Here is a 16436-nt window from a genome sequence, read left to right as displayed (position 1 = left end):
TTTTTGAGTGATAAGGGAATAAAGGGTTATTGGGAACGGGCAGGGAAGTGGAGCTGAGTTTATTATCAGAGCAGCCATGATCTTATTAAATGGCGGAACAGGCTCGAGGGGCCAGATGACCTACTCCTACTCCTATTTCTTATGTTCTTATGTTCTTATGTTCTTATGTTCATCGTCGCTGGCTCAAATTCCTGGGTCGTCCTCCCTAACATCACTGTGGGAATACCTGCACCACACGGACTGCAGCGGTTCAAGAAGGCAGCTCATCACCACCTTCTCGAGGATAATTAGGGATTGGGAATAAATGCTGGCCTTGCCAGTGATGCCCACATCCCAGGAACGATATAAAGAAAAAAAGTGCCACTTGATAGCACTGTCGATGACACCTTTCATCACTTTGCTGATGATTGAGAATAGGCTGATGTGGTTGGATTGGATTTGATCTACTTTTTGTAGACAAAAAATACATTGGAAATTTTCCACTTTATTGGATAGGTGTCAATGTTTTCACTGTACTGCAACAGCTTGATTAAAGGCGCGACTCGTTCTTTAGCACAATTCAGCATGACAGCGAGAATTGTCGGGGCCCATGGTCTATTTGTATCCAGTGAGATCAGCCATTTCTTGATATCATTTGGAGTGAATCGAATTGGCTGAAGACTGGCTTCTGTGCTAGTGGGGACCTCAGGAGGAGGCCGAGAGGGACCATCCACTTGGCACTTCTGGCTGAAGATGGTTGTGAACACTTCAGCCTTGTCTTTTGCACTCAAGTGCTGAGCTCTGCCATCGTTGAGGCTGGGGATGTTCATGGAGCCTCCTCCTCCTGTTATTTGTTTAATTGTTCATCACCACTCACGACTGGATGTGGCAGGACTGCAGCGCTTTGATCCAATCCGTTGGTTATGGGATTGCTAACTCTGTGTATAGCAGGCTGCTTCCACTGCTTAGCATGCATGTTCCCCAGGTTGGCATCTCCTTTTTAGGTACGTCTGGCGCTGCTCCTGGCATGCTCTTCTACATTCCTCAATGAATCAGGGTTGGTCGCCTAGCTTGATGGTAATGGTAGAGTGAGGGATATGCCAGGCCATGAGGTTACAGATTGTGGTGAAATACAATTCTGCTGCTGCTGATAGCCCAGAGAACCTCATGGATATCCACTTTTGAACTGTGAGATCTGTTTTGAATCTATCTCATGAGAAGTAAATACGATGTATTTCTTAGCACTTGATGTGTATGCATGCATGGGTATCCTTGCTGCTAGCTTATCTCATTTTTAAGTCGCTTCATTGTTCCCAAAATTCAATGATGGGATCTGTGAAACCGAGATACACAATAATGCAAATCCAGGCATGCTCTTCCCTTTCTCTACCTGCTGCTTTAAAGGTCTGTGACATGGAAAATTTACTTTTTAATTTTTCCCCTAAAATTTGTTTTATCATAGTACACTTTCAAGTAATCAAGTTCCATCTCTTTTTCTGTTACCCTTTGTGATCTGAGGGCATCTGAGGTCAGGTTTAGTGACAATCATTATGAGCCAAACAGATCTGACATGTAACCAATCATATTACTGGCGTGGGATTCTCTACAATTTTGTATCACAGCAAGTTCTGTTGTTTTTTGTAAAAATAACAATTCTAGAAGAAAAGTTAAAGTACTTCTCATTTTTTTTAAAGGATAACCAAAAGCTAAGTTATAATTATTCTGTAAACAGGGTTTAAATTTGTAAGTCAAACACACTAGGTCACACAACAGATTACTTGCCAGTCTGAGAAGTGAACACGAAGCATTTCTTTGCATTTGCTGCCGATGTATGCATGCATGGGTATCCATGCTGCTAGCTTATCTCATTTTAAAGTCCCGTCATTGCTCCCAAAATTGAACTAAATTAATTAATAATGTAGAAATAGACCCAGGCAAGGCTATTGACATCACACTGTTTCTTTTCTCACTTCTCCAGGATACAGTATAGTCTACGGATCAGCTTGTTAAGTTTAACTTAATGACTGAAGAGACAATAGATGATTTTTCACAAGAACTCTGAGGGAGAAGGGAAATTTTCAGTCGGACATAAAAACACTTTCGACAGTTTTGCAGTGTTAATTCTGCTCAGTTTGTACTGAACCAATAAAGTCTATTTTAAGCTGCCCTGGATTCTATCATGTACCCATGCAAATTTGAACCACCTGGCATTATAGAAATTTAATGTATTTACCCCTACAACTGAGCCACTTGACCTATTTATGCAAATGATGGGATTTAGTATAAGATAGTAAATGAACAAACTTAAGGGTGAGCTTCTAATGTTTCCCAAGGCACAATGAGAGATGTCATTCCTTCATAGCCGTCTGATAGATAGGTCTGCTTTTTGCTCACTGGACGAGTTCTGGGCTGCCTGACCTGTCCTCAGGGGTTTTTTGTAATCCAGTCCTTCAGGATGATTTCCTCAAAGACTATCCTAAGAAATGGATTTCTGATCAAGGTGGACTTAAGCAGTTTCTGCAGAATTTAATTAAACATGTGCTAGCATGCAGCTGCTGTGGACATAGCACCTCTACAGAGTACTTCCTCGTCATAACAGTGCTTGGTATGAAAACCGTTCCAATATTAATGTCTTACTGGCATCAGAGGCTAGATATTATTATTTTAATGTATGAAAGCTAAATACATTAGTATAGAATTCCTATGTCGGTTTGCAACACGTTAAAAATCTTTACAAGCACCATGATGGTGTTTGTCCAGATTAATAGCATCTTAGATTTTGTGATTCACAGAACACTCCAATTTGGCAATAGTGGGTTAATGTCAAGGGGATTATAAGCAGTAAGAAGAGAACTTGCTATCTCTGGCATTATTACTCAGTGAGAAGTATTTGGAATCTGGAAGAGCAAAGATCACCTGAATTCAAAACCGGATTTACTTTCATTTATACAAATGGTATGTCTGGAGAATCTAGTGTTTCATGTCAAAGGTGGAATAATGTTCTAATACACACAGATCCCAGAACGGAAGCTGATAAAATGGTGACCTCAATGGAGAGGCTATTGGTGCAAATTAACCTATGGTAAAATGTTAAATATAACCCTTCTAAGTAAATACATAGAACTGAGGCTGCTTAGAGATAGAAGAGTATTAAAAATTCACCATAGGGGACAAGAAATATGGGATTAATAAATATGTAGTGAAATAGAGTGGGCAAAGAGATGTATAATATAATAGGGCATTGTAACAGATGGTCGGCACTACTTTGCATTGAAGTGGGCATGGGATCTAACTTCTTCATATAAAATAAAATATGCAACATATGAATGGAAATAACACAGAAAAAAACATCTTAATTTAAAAAATAAATTTTAGCTTAATAGTTATCATGTCCTTCATGCTGTGGCAATACTTAATGCTTGTACTAGTGTTCCCATTATTTCTCGTCTTGGTCCATTGCAGTTGCTTTCTCCAGTGACCACTTATGTTGTGCTATCTCTCGATTGCTGTGTCTGGCCATTTTGTTCTCTGTTGTCCCAGTAGTCTCTTTCCTTCTGTTTGCAATGCAGGATCTTTCAGAAGAGACATCTGTCTGACATTATGAGAGCACATCCCAACCTGCTGCATCTTTAACAAAGATTAACAGTTCCATACCTTTTAACCTTTTTTAATTGATTTTTTAAAATCTTCATTCCAACTTGCAAGTAGTTTCTACAATTTTTTTCTCATTTACTAAAAATATATTTTACTTCCTGAGCTGAGTTCAGTCTATATTAGGTGCATTCAAATTCAATATGAACTGAGGAAAATGAATAGAATAGTTGGTTTGTATGCTACACTTTGCCCATGGCATCTCAGTTTGAACATAGCGGACACTGAAGAAATAAAATTCTGTTTGCTCTGCTAAGGGTCTCTGTAAAATAAGTTCAGCAAGTCTTAAGCCACAGCAGGGATCACAGCACAAAAGTGTCCATAATGCAACACAAATTGACACTAAATTGTCAGTATCACTCTAACAGATCATAAGGGCAGTCGGTGTAAGTCATGGAAAAGGAAGAACTCATGATGATATAGTCAGGTGTGCTCTTCTGAGATTGGGGTTTCGGAACATTTTAGGGATGGTGTACATTAGCTTTAGACACATGCCAATTTGACCTTGAGGCAGTTGGTGCAGATACTGAGAATTTCATCACTGATATTCATATTTTTTGCTTTAAAAAACTCAAATATTCACCAAAAGATCTAAAATCATTCTCATTGACCTCATGTTTAACTCTCAGAAGACAGCATTCCCGGGGGAGAGGCAACAATGCTCAATTTTAAGGTTCGCTCCTACTCCACTGCCTTAACAAGCCTGGCATCAGAAGTAACAGACAATAATAAATCAAATTCAATCCAAAAATGTAAGAAAATAGTTTATTGAACAATTCTGCTGATCTGTCTCTAAAGGTTATCATAAGAATGTCACTATACGCTTCACTTTGAAAACAAGTTCGTTACGAAAATTACCATAACCTGATGTCTGTAAAACCACAATTAGTCACATCCTGTGGCAATGGTGTTTGTGGAAAGAAAACTGATTTTCTTTTCAGTCAAGTAAGGGAAACAGCTGGGTTTTTTTGAAGGCCTTCTTGTTTGTAGTGCATTTGTATCAATTGCCATACATTTTCCTTGGATATTTATTTTCTCTTTAGTTGTCAAAGGGTTAAAAATATTTGCCGTAGAGCAAGAATAGGATTCATAAAAAGTAGCATAAGCTATTCAGCTTCTTTCAATATTCAGTTGGAATCTTAATTTTTAATATCCAGTCTTAATGCCAAACATTTTATGGAGCAATAAAAATGACTGTGGCTGATATTTGCAGTATGCCCCATATTTTAATATGCCCTACTGCAGTAATGGACCCATATTCTACCATATTCCAGAGTACACTAATGATTGCTGTATTTTGCAACTACAGTAGATGACCCATTTTTTCACTTAAAGCAGCTTAATTTGTTGCTATTAATGACAGAATTGCTTATTCTCAAAATTTTACCATCATCAATCTACAAAATAAGTAACTAAAAACATTGTTTTAAATTAATTACTGGTAGACTCTCATTTCTACTACCCAATCAAAACCACCATTTTGGATACTGGCAGGCTAAGTAGACTGCAACTGCATGCTATAGCTCATTTGCAGCCTGACCCAAAGACAGGGCACATGAAGATGGGACCAGCTGGATCAGAGAATTGGATCCATAATTATTTAAACATAAAATCAATTTTTAAGATTGTGAAGAAACCCAACAACCAAGAAGTATTATTAGCAGCAGTCATGGAGCAATCCTTAGCCCATACCATCTTGTTTTTCTATCCGATGGAAGATATGTGTTGGTTACCAGATCCTTTGGGGAAAAAAAGGGAAAATGGAGGAAGAATATTTTGTTCAGCTATCAATCCCTCAATTTCTGCACTGAATTAACTGAGTGGTAAAGTCACCCAGTTTCAACTTCCCCTTTGCTTACTGCTTGACCAATCCATATATGGTAGTAATAGCGCTCGGAATATATCCTGGCACAGAGGGCCTTATGATGTGATAGTGTGATATTACTTCCTCCCTTGGTTAAATTGTGAAAATGGTGACATGAGACAATGCACTATAAAGGAAGCAAACATTGTCTGAGAGTGATTTTAACATTCTGGTGGTGGAATTTGATGCAATTTAATATGGATAAGCGTAGGTTAATATTTTGGAGAAGAAACAAGGAAGGAGTGTATACATTCAATGGAAAGATGCTGAAGGTTATGGATGAACAGAAAACTCAGGAGTTCAAATACGTACTTCCTTGAAAATGCAAGTGCAGTAGATAAAGGCATAAAAAAGATTAGCACCACTTTGGGTTACATACAGCATAGCGTAAAGAAGTAAAAATATATTTGTACAAAATGTTGATTAGGTCATTGTTAGAATACTCTTTGCAGTTTTGGGAGCCCATTATATAAAGAACGTCAAAGCCACAGCGAGCATACAGCATAAATTCACCAGGATGATGATAGGAATGGGAAACCAGTTTTTAAAATGATTTGGGCCTAGAAATTCAGGCGCTGCGGGAGCTGAGTTGGAACCAAAATGGAGTCCAAGCAGCACACGCACACGTCTAATGTGAGCCACGCATGACCCCATCTTAGTGATGGCAGTAGGGCAGCTGTCAGGAGCGGTGCTAATAGTATGGTAAGTAGGCAGATTGTAATGTCAATCCAGTGCTCCCATTTCTGCCATCATCACTGGAGCTAATGCCCTCTCTGAACTTTGCAAAGCTAAACATGAGTTCAGCAGCAGGAAGGAACCTTGACATGACAAGGAGATGGAGCAGAGGCATCAAAGAAAAGGACAAGCTGCTTGCAGAGGGAGAAGGAGGAGGGGGGAGAAGGGCTCTCAGCAGGAAGTTTTTCCACCTAGATTTTTTCAAGAGCAATTCTCTTATCTCTATTGAACCAGGGGCAGTGTGTGAGACGTCTGCGTTTTATGAAGGAGGTGCTCGCAGAACTCTGCCACCTCTTGCAATCAGACCTTCAGCCTCACTCCTGAGCAAGGACAGCACTGCCAGTGGCTGTGAAGGTGATCGTGGCCCTGAATTTCTTTGCATCGGGATATTTCCCACTGGTAGCAGGTGTCTGTAACATCTCCCCGTTTGCCGTCCACTGCTGCATAATAGAGGTGACAGATGTTCTTTATGCCAGGAGAGGGGTCTTCATTGTATTGTCTACAACCAGAGAGAAACAAACAGAGCATACATGTGGCTCTGCTAGGATAGCGGGCTTCCACGTGGTGCAGGACACCATCAACTGCATGCACGTGGCTTTGCGGGCACCGCATATAAATGTTGAGATGTATCGCATCTGCAAAGGTTACCACTCGCTGAATATACAGTTGGTGTGCGACCATCCAGTGATGCAGATGGTGTAATGTGGCATTTGAAGATGAATTCACTGACCTTGACCATTCGTATGAGGTCATTAAACTTCTTCTTGCACTGAGTCCAGGTTCTCACAGCTATACTGCTGGTATTGACCACATTGGCTATCTGCTCCGACAGCAGTCTCGTCTGTTGCCTGGAGGTCCTCTCTCCTGGATTTGACCTCCTGGGCCAACGCTACCAGTGCTGCATCCAAGAAACTTGGAGCCCTTTCACTGGACTGTTGAGCCATTACTCAGTCTTCTTGTTAATGACACTTGCCTCGACAAGCAGTTGTTTCAGGCAGAAGGCACCTCTCCTTTAACAGGTGAAGACTACCTTTAAGTAGAGCAAGCTAGCTTTATTTGGAGCGAGCCTCGCACAAACTTGGCCCCCCTCAGCAATGCATGAAGCACTCAGCTGAACGCTGCAATCATGCAAAGTGGCAGGAGGCACAAATTTTAAATACTGCCTGATAGAGAATTCAAACAGGCTGCATTTAGACAGGTTGAGAAAACACAGACTCCCATATCTATGTGCAGTTCAGCATGTTGCATTAAGTCATCAATCAACTTGACATTTTAGGACTTTGGGTAGCGAGCCAATTAAAAGGTGAAAAGACTATTAATTGAGCCAATAAGGTCAAAGAAGGCGAGTTCTTTTCTGTAAATTGATCCAGGTATAAATACCGCCATTTTGACCATGTGGTCTCAGAAGGACAAAGACCTGACTTAAAGCAAGAGCTTGTTACTGCTGTCTGCCAAAATAAAGAAATTAAAACTACAATCGGAGTTCGTATTTCATTGGAAATTAAGAGATCTAACAATTCTGGCGTCACGAACACGATCGCTGAGGAAAGAAACTGAATTTTGGACATCGGACCTACATACTGAGGTAAGGACTCCTCTTTATAAAAGTCCTCGGTCAAAAGTCTAAATTCGCCTCTCCTTCTACACGATTCCGAAAGCCTCTGGTTTGCGAACCCTCCGGTTGGTAGTCGGCTCAAGGTCCCATAGACGTCTAAACTTTGGCGGTGTGTTAGTTAATTAATCACCGACCTATTGATCGGCTGGAAAGCCTATGACTCGAGACCCCAGTAAAGAAATCAGTATTATGGCAGCAGGAGATAAGAGCAAAGAATTGCCTACAACTGTAAAAGGTGGGCAGGCACCAACTGAAGTTTCGCTAGATTTAATTCTCGAACAGTTGAAAGAATACATAGAGCAACAATTCAACTTATCTAAAACCTGTATTAAGATCGAACAAAAGTACGGAACCTCCAAAGGACAATGGTCCTTGGACAAGATTAAAAGGGTCTGGGGAAAAACGACCCGTATGAAAAATAAAGAGCGAACTAGATGGTCCCTAGCAGTTATGGGCCAGATCCGAAAGCGGAATGAAATTATAATGCGTTCCCAACATGATCGAGAACTGACCAGTACAAAGGATCAATTGCAAGCTGTTTGTGCACAGCTGCGACAGAAAAAACTTGAACTTGAAAAGCTGGAAACGGAAGTTAAAGATCTTAAAGGTGAAATTAAAGAATGGAAAAAATCATGAGGTCAAGAGACAGTAATAGGAAAAGGAAAATGTATTGGTCAATTCTCAGGGTACCCATGTTTGGATAAATTAAAAGCGCAAACCCGAAGACACGACCGAGGAATAGATATGAATTCTGAATCCTCTGACGATACAGGGTCGGAGGATGAAGAATTAGGGGTGCGCTTTGCCCCGTTTAAAAAAAGACGAGTTGTAGTCAAATCAGAAGAGACTGCGGATGAGGGCGGAACCAAAAAAACGAGGAAAAGGGTGTACGAAAAATACTTAGTTCATGATCTGGCAGACCCAGAGAAAATTGATAAATGGTCCAAGGAATTGCCCAATCCAAAGAAAGGGGGAGTAAAAACGTGGGACCAATTGTACCGCTTAAGAAATATATATCAACTTCATCCCTGGGACGGAGTGCAAATTTGGACCATAATGGTGCCAAAAATACAGGGAAGAAAATTGCACGACAAGGTAGAAGAAGCTTTGGGGCAGGATGAGCAAGAATTAGACACAGGATGGGAGGCGATTAAATACTGGCTGCAAGCCTTCAGTCCAGCTAAGACAGACTGGGGAAAAATTGCAGCCTGCCAACAGAAAGGAACAGAGGAGGTCCTGGAGTATGACGAGCGGTTTAGATGCACGTGGCTAGAACATTCGGGTATGAATAATACGGATGAGGAAATGGATGAACAAGTGTTTGGACCCCTGAAAGCAGCTTTCGTGGCAGGTCTAAAGCCAGAACTGTCCAAAATGCTTAAGGTAGTGTTACCGGACTGGGAAGGTAGAGGAACTACCTTTGCAGCACTGGTGGATCGATGTAACCAATTAGATCGGGATATGGGAGCTAAAGTCCGAGCTGTACAGGCTATGGGATGGAAATCCCAGGATTCCGATAAACAGTTATTAGGAAAATTACCCGGAAAATGTCATTATTGTGGGAAAGAAGGTCACTGGGCCAAGACGTGCAGGGCAAAACAGAAAGGTCGTGGCTGGGGAAGAGGACGCAGCCAGGGATACAATTCAGCCAACAAACCAGGCTTGTCACAAGATAACGACATCATAGAAGCATTTAAGCGACTGACAATACAACAACAGAAGGAGTTACTTGGGATAGCAAAAAACGATTAGAGCCCACCCTGGCTCTTCTCCTCGCACTAATACAACAGAGGGGAGATGGGCTATATATAACTGTGAGGGTGGGCGATAAGGATGTGGACTGTCTTTTAGACACGGGCGGAATTAACATGCTTACCCCTACAATATGGAGACTTTTTGCCGTTGGATGGTAGGGTACGTACAGCCTATGGAGTTGGGGGCCATAAAATGGAAATTAGAAGGACAACACCGGTACTTTTCGGGCTGGGTCCACATGAACTAACCACGCCGGTCTGGATAGGCCCAGTAGATCAACCCCTTTTGGAAATGGACCTTCTAATCCAAATAGATTCATCGTTGCATTTTGAGGATGGTCGGGTGACATGGTCAATTAGAACTTTGAAGAAAGAAGAATTGAAGGAACACCCGATATGGGCGAAAGATAAGAACGATTGTGGCCTACTCCAGATGGAGCCTGCGTCATTTACCGGGACCAAGCCTCCATGCACTAAACAGTATCCCATCAGTCCAACTGCCATCGCGGGAATCTTACCGGTTATTCAGCAATTGGAGAAACAAGGGGTGCTTATTAAAACGCATAGCTCCTCCAATAGCCCCATGTTACCGGTACAGAAATCTAATGAGACTTGGCGTTTGACTGTCGATTATAGGAAAGCTAACCAGTGTATTGATCAAAAAGCTCCTTTGGTCGCAGATCCCTCCACCATTTTAATGCCTTCAAACCGGAACATAAATCTTTCTCGGTTATAGATATGGCCAACGGATTTTGGTCGGTGCCTCTGGCACCGAAGGTTCGACAGTGGTTTGCTTTCACTGCCCAAGGACAACAGTATATTTGGACCCAGTTACAGCAGGGTTTCCACAACAGCCCTACGGTATTCCACATGGCTTTACAAAGCCATTTGCGAGAATTACCTCCCCTGTCATCCACAGTCATCCAATATGTAGACGATATCTTGCGAGCTTCAAACACGGAAGAACAGCATAGACAAGATTTATGAGCTTTGCTGGATCACCTTCGGCTGAAAGGACATAAAGCCAGCATCGACAAAGCACAAATATCCCAAGAAGAGGTTGTATACCTGGGACAAAAGATTTCACAAGGAAAGAGAGAACTTACCCAGGATAGAACTGCAGCCATTTCGGCTGCTAAAAAACCCACCACTATTCAGGAACTAAGGTCTTTTTTGGGATTGTGTAACTTTAACAGAAATTGGATTGACTCCTTCACACAGCTTGCTCAGCCATTGAATGATATTTTAAAGGGGAAACGTGCCTCTAAAAAAGCCATCACCCTCACTAAGGAACAGCAAGAGGCCTTCCTGAGTTTGAAAAAGGCTTTGTGTTCGGCACCGGCTCTTGGAATCCCCGACAGTGGTAAGCCATTTACCCTGTTTGTCCATGAGAAAGAAGGATATATGACAGCTATACTGACACAAGAACATGGGGATTGGCAAAGACCTATTGGCTATTATTTGGCAAAACTGGATGCGGTAGCCCTCGGATGGGGAAGTTGCCTAAGGGCCATGGAAGCTACATGTCGAGCGGTAATGATCACTGCGGGTCTAGTCCTCGACCAAAAGCTGATTGTCAAGTGTCCCCACACCGTACATGCTTTGCTGTCCATGAATAGAATATCTCAGGTGACGGCAGCTAGATGGAACCGCTGGACAGCAGTTTTGGAAGCTCCTAATCTCCATATCGTCCGGGCCAGCCCGGTTAATCCCGCAACTATGCTCCCGATGTCAGAATCGAGGGAGCAAGAGGGGGGAGAATGTGAAGAGGATGACTGCGTGGAGATTTTAAAAGAAACAGAAGAAGCAGCAGAGGAGCCTCTGCACAACCCAGACCTCATCCTGTTCACAGATGGTTCCTCCTTTGTTGACAATGATACCAGAAAAACAGGATGGGCAGTTACAACCTTATATGAGGTAGTGGCAAAAGGATGTTTACCCTCAGGAATGTCAGCACAACAGGTCAAGTTATGGGCCGTGTCAGAAGCATGTCGAATAGCAGAAGGACACACAGCCAATCATACTGCAAAGGTCTTGTGTAAGGATTACATTCCCCGATGGGGAGTCCCGAGTAGCATTGACTCAGATCAGGGAACACACTTCACAGGTGCTGTCTGCCGAGAAGTCTATAGGTTACTGATCATTCCGTGGGATTTACACTGTCCTTATCACCCACAATCATCAGGACAAGTAGAGCGAATGAATCGAACTCTGAAACAACGGCTTGCCAAATATCACCAAGAAGGAACAGCATGGCCCCAGGCACTACCAATAGTGCTATGTAGCATTAGGGCAACCCCGAACAGAACTACAGGTCTAAGCCCATTTGAAATTATAACAGGAAGACCCATGTCACTGCCAGGAACTATCGATTTACGGAAAGCTGATGTTCACTTAATGAGTGACACTTTGTTATCATACTGTCAGTACCTAACCAATGCGATTAGTTCTGTTTCCTGACAGGTATCGGCAGCTTGGGGTAGTCCACCCGAAGGAGGACATGACATCATCCCGGGAGTCTGGGTGTATGTGAAAAAGTTGCATAAAGAACCTTTGAGTGCCAAGTGGGAGGGACTTTATCAAGTGTTATTGACCACCCAGGCAGCTGTTAAAGTCCAAGGAAAGAAAGCCTGGATCCACGCTTCATACGTTAAATGAGCATCCGTAACTGAAGCTGAAATCTAATAAGGACAATTACATTTTGCGAAAATGTATAAATTTACGGTATTATTGATTGTAGGTATTCAAGGCATTTGCCTACTTCTTACTAGCCAACCCTCTGCACCAAAGGGAAATAATAGGGTAGCAAGGGAATTACATGTAAATACCTTTTTATATATGTCATACATTTATGCCAAACAAGGTAACATTTCTAGTTGTTGGGTGTGTGCGCATATTCCTATTCACTCAAAGGGAGGGATTCCCTTGAGGCCAGTTCCCTTGAACATCTCGGAAATGGCTGAGTGGATAATTAATCAAAACAAAACAGGCAATGCGTTTCAGGATACGGAAAACTGGGCACGTAAATGGAAGTCAGCAGGTTACAATCTGACTACCTTTGAAGGGGGACACCAACCGTGCTACAATAATTCCAAACGGCCCCCATTTTTTGTTATCACTAATACAACGGGAATAGGAAGACCGGGGGAATCGGTCTGTCTGATTAGAAACATCAAAGGAGGCCAAAATATGGGGTATAGTAACTGCTCCCAGAATTATAATATAATCAAGCCACGGAACCGTCCAAACTGGGCCGACGTGGGAGTTTTTAACGGAACGGGGATTCTGAATAAAACAGATGGAAAAGCCTGGGCAGGCCCCGGAGTGTTGCTGACAAAGAAACAGCTGACATTCATTGCCTAAAATGGCACCTATTGGGTGTGTGGCCACAAGGCCTACCCTTGGCTGCCCCAGAATTGGACGGGATCCTGCTATTTAGCCTACATTGTGCCTTATATGTATCATATAAAGTCACTGTCGGAACATTTACACCGTCCTAAGAGAGCTATCACAGAAACAGAGAGGTTCTTTGCCATTCTGGTCCCCAGGTATGGGACCGCCAGACTGGCAAGGGAATCCATTAACATGGCATCCGTTGTGGAACGTGTAGCCAATGATACCTCAGAGGCCCTAGTTAAAATCAATGCAGAAATGGTAGCAATCCGCACAGGAGCCCGACAGAATAGACTGGCCCTTGATTACATCCTGGCTGAAAAGGGAGGTACTTGCGCCCTACTCGGAACTGAGTGTTGCACATATATCCCAGATAGTTCTGAAGAAATTACCCACTTAGCGGAGCATATCCAAAAGGCGGTAGAAAAACTTAAGCAACCCCCATCATTCACTTTGTGGAGCGGAGCCACTGAATGGTTAGGTTCAATAGGAACTTCATTGGTGGAAGGTTTAATTCTATTTGTTGTAATTATTTTACTTTTATATTGTTTGTTTATGTTGATTAAATGTTGTTGTGACCAGGTGGCTGTGGTTGCTGTCCCGCATGTGAGACACCTTGCAGGTCCCAGCAGACCGTCTGTACATGGCACAGGGGTATGTTATGCTTAAGGGAAGGTTGTTTACTGGTTGAACTAAGATATTGATTAGGATTAAATTGGAATAAGGTTAATTAACCTACTAAAACAAGACTTCCATTGTGGCCACGATGGAACTCGGGTTGGTGTAAATTTGTGTGGAAGCTACTAGTCCGGACATGTGGCGAAACACATCAACAAATTTTAGAAGGAAACTCTATTTACATGTATGAAATTATTTTGTAGAATATTTAACCAGTGATAGCTGATGTTTTATGATTCAGTTTGTGAAAGAATCAAAGGGGGGATTGATAGAGAATTCAAACAGGCTGCATTTAGACAGGTTGAGAAAACACAGACTCCCATATCTATGTGCAGTTCAGCATGTTGCATTAAGTCATCAATCAACTTGACATTTTAGGACTTTGGGTAGCGAGCCAATTAAAAGGTGAAAAGACTATTAATTGAGCCAATAAGGTCAAAGAAGGCGAGTTCTTTTCTGTAAATTGATCCAGGTATAAATACAGCCATTTTGACCATGTGGTCTCAGAAGGACAAAGACCTGGCTTAAAGCAAGAGCTTGTTACTGCTGTCTGCCAAAATAAATAAATTAAAACTACAATCGGAGTTCGTATTTCATTGGAAATTAAGAGATCTAACGCTGCCTGCAGTCTTCTGAATGGGTGCAAGTTGTTATCTTTTTAGAGCCAAGACAATGACGTTCCCTCTGCTAGCGTACATAGCCTCTATTACCTCGCGGATGTAGCAATGGATGGCAGTCTGCAAAATATTTGCTATGTTGCCTGTTCCAGTCTGGAAGGATCTGCTGGTGAAGAAATTGAGAGCCACAATCACCTTGAGAGCCATTGGCAGAGCCATCATTGCCCTGCTCTGAGGCTCCATGTCTGGTTGCAGGAGGAGGCAATTTTCTGTGACCACCTCCTTGGTGAAGCAGAGCCGATGAACACATTGCTCCGAACTTAGGTACAGGTGGAAGAAATGCTCCATTTTGACGCAAGGTGAGTAAGGCTTCCTGCTGAGAGCCCACCTCCTCTTCCTCCCTCGGTGAGCAGCTTGTCCCATTTGCTGCCGCTGCTCCATCTCTCTGTCATGCAGTAGCCCAAGGGGGACTACAACAAGAGCCCCCAGGACTGGGAGCAAATGGTGTTCACAGAGGCTTTCCATTAAGAGGCAACAGCTTTCAATCATCCAGCAGCAATTTCTGCACACTTTAACAACTTTTTATATGTCTTACACGAAGCCACTACTCAAATAAACGGCACAGGAACCAGTGCAAAAGCAAAAAACCTCAAAGTTGCATGTGTCCCTTTAAGTAGTGCTGGTGGGGGGTCTGTCATGTAAATGAACGCATGTTTAACTGTGCATGTTTTGGAGAGGACATACTCCAACATCCAAAATAGCAGAGACATTGAACAAATATTTTGAATTGGTCTTCACAGTAGAAGACACTAAAAATATCTTAATAGGGGATAATCAAGGGGCTATAGGGAGGGAGGAACTAAATACAATCACAATTGCTAATGAAGTAGTACTCGGTAAAATAATGAGACTAAAGGCAGACAAGTCCCCTGGACCTGATGGCTTACATCCTAGGGTTTAAAAGAAGTGGCTGCAGAGATAGTGGATGCATTGGTTGTGACCTATAAAAATTCCCTGGATTCTGGGGCGGTCTCAGCAGATTGGAAAACCGCAAATGTAACGCCCCTATTTAAAAAAGGAGGCAGACAAAAAGCAGTAAACTATAGACCAGTTAGCCTAACACCTGTCGTTGGGAAAATGCTGGAAACCATTATTAAGGAAGCAGTAGCAGGACATTTGTAAAATCATAATTCAATCAAGCAGAGTCAGCATGGTTTTATCAAAGGGAAATCATGTTTGACAAATTTGCTGGAGTTCCTTGAGGATGTAATGAGCAAGATGGATAAGTGGGAACCAGTGGATGTGGTGTATTTGGATTTCCAGAAGGCATTCTATAAGGTGCCACATAAGAGGTTACTGCACAAGAAAAAAAGTTCACGGGGTTGGGGGTAATATATTAGCATGGATAGAGGAATGGCTAACTAACAGAAAACAGAGAGTCGCGATAAATGGGTCATTTTCTGGTTGGCAAACAGTAACTACTGGGGTGCTGCAGGGATCAGTGCTGGGTCCTCAACTATTTACAATCTATATTAATATAGATTGACTTGGATGAAGGGACCGAGTGTAATGTAGCCAAGTTTGCTAATGATACAAAGATGGGTGGGAAAGCAAATTGCGAGGAGGACACAAAAAATTTGCAAAGGGATATAGACAGGCTAAGTGAGCGGGCAAAAATTTGGCAGATGGAGTATAGTGTGGGAAAATGTGAGGATATCAGTTTTGGCAGAAAAAATGGAAAAGCAAAGTCTAATTTAACTGGAGAAAAATTGCAAAGTGCTGCAATACAGAGGGATCTAGGGGTCCTTGTGCATGAAGCACAAAAAGAGAGTATGCAGGTAAAGCAAGTAATTAGGAAGGCAAATGGAATGTTGGCATTTATTGCAAGAGGGATAAAGTATAAAAGCAGAGAAGTCCTGCTACAACTGTGCAGGGTATTGATGAGGCCAAACCTAGAGTACTGCGTACAGTTTTGGTCTCCATATTTAAGGAAGTATATACTTGCATTGGAGACTGTTCAGAGAAGGTTCACTAGGTTGATTCCGGAGATGACGGGGTTGACTTATGAAGATAGGTTGAGTAGGTTGGGCCTATACACATTGGAGTTTAGAAAAATTAGAAGTGATCTTATCGAAACATATAAGGTAATG

This window comes from Pristiophorus japonicus, chromosome 9 (genome assembly GCF_044704955.1).
Source record: "Pristiophorus japonicus isolate sPriJap1 chromosome 9, sPriJap1.hap1, whole genome shotgun sequence".
Lineage (NCBI taxonomy): Eukaryota > Metazoa > Chordata > Chondrichthyes > Pristiophoridae > Pristiophorus > Pristiophorus japonicus.
Note: the sequence above shows the minus strand (reverse complement) of the source record.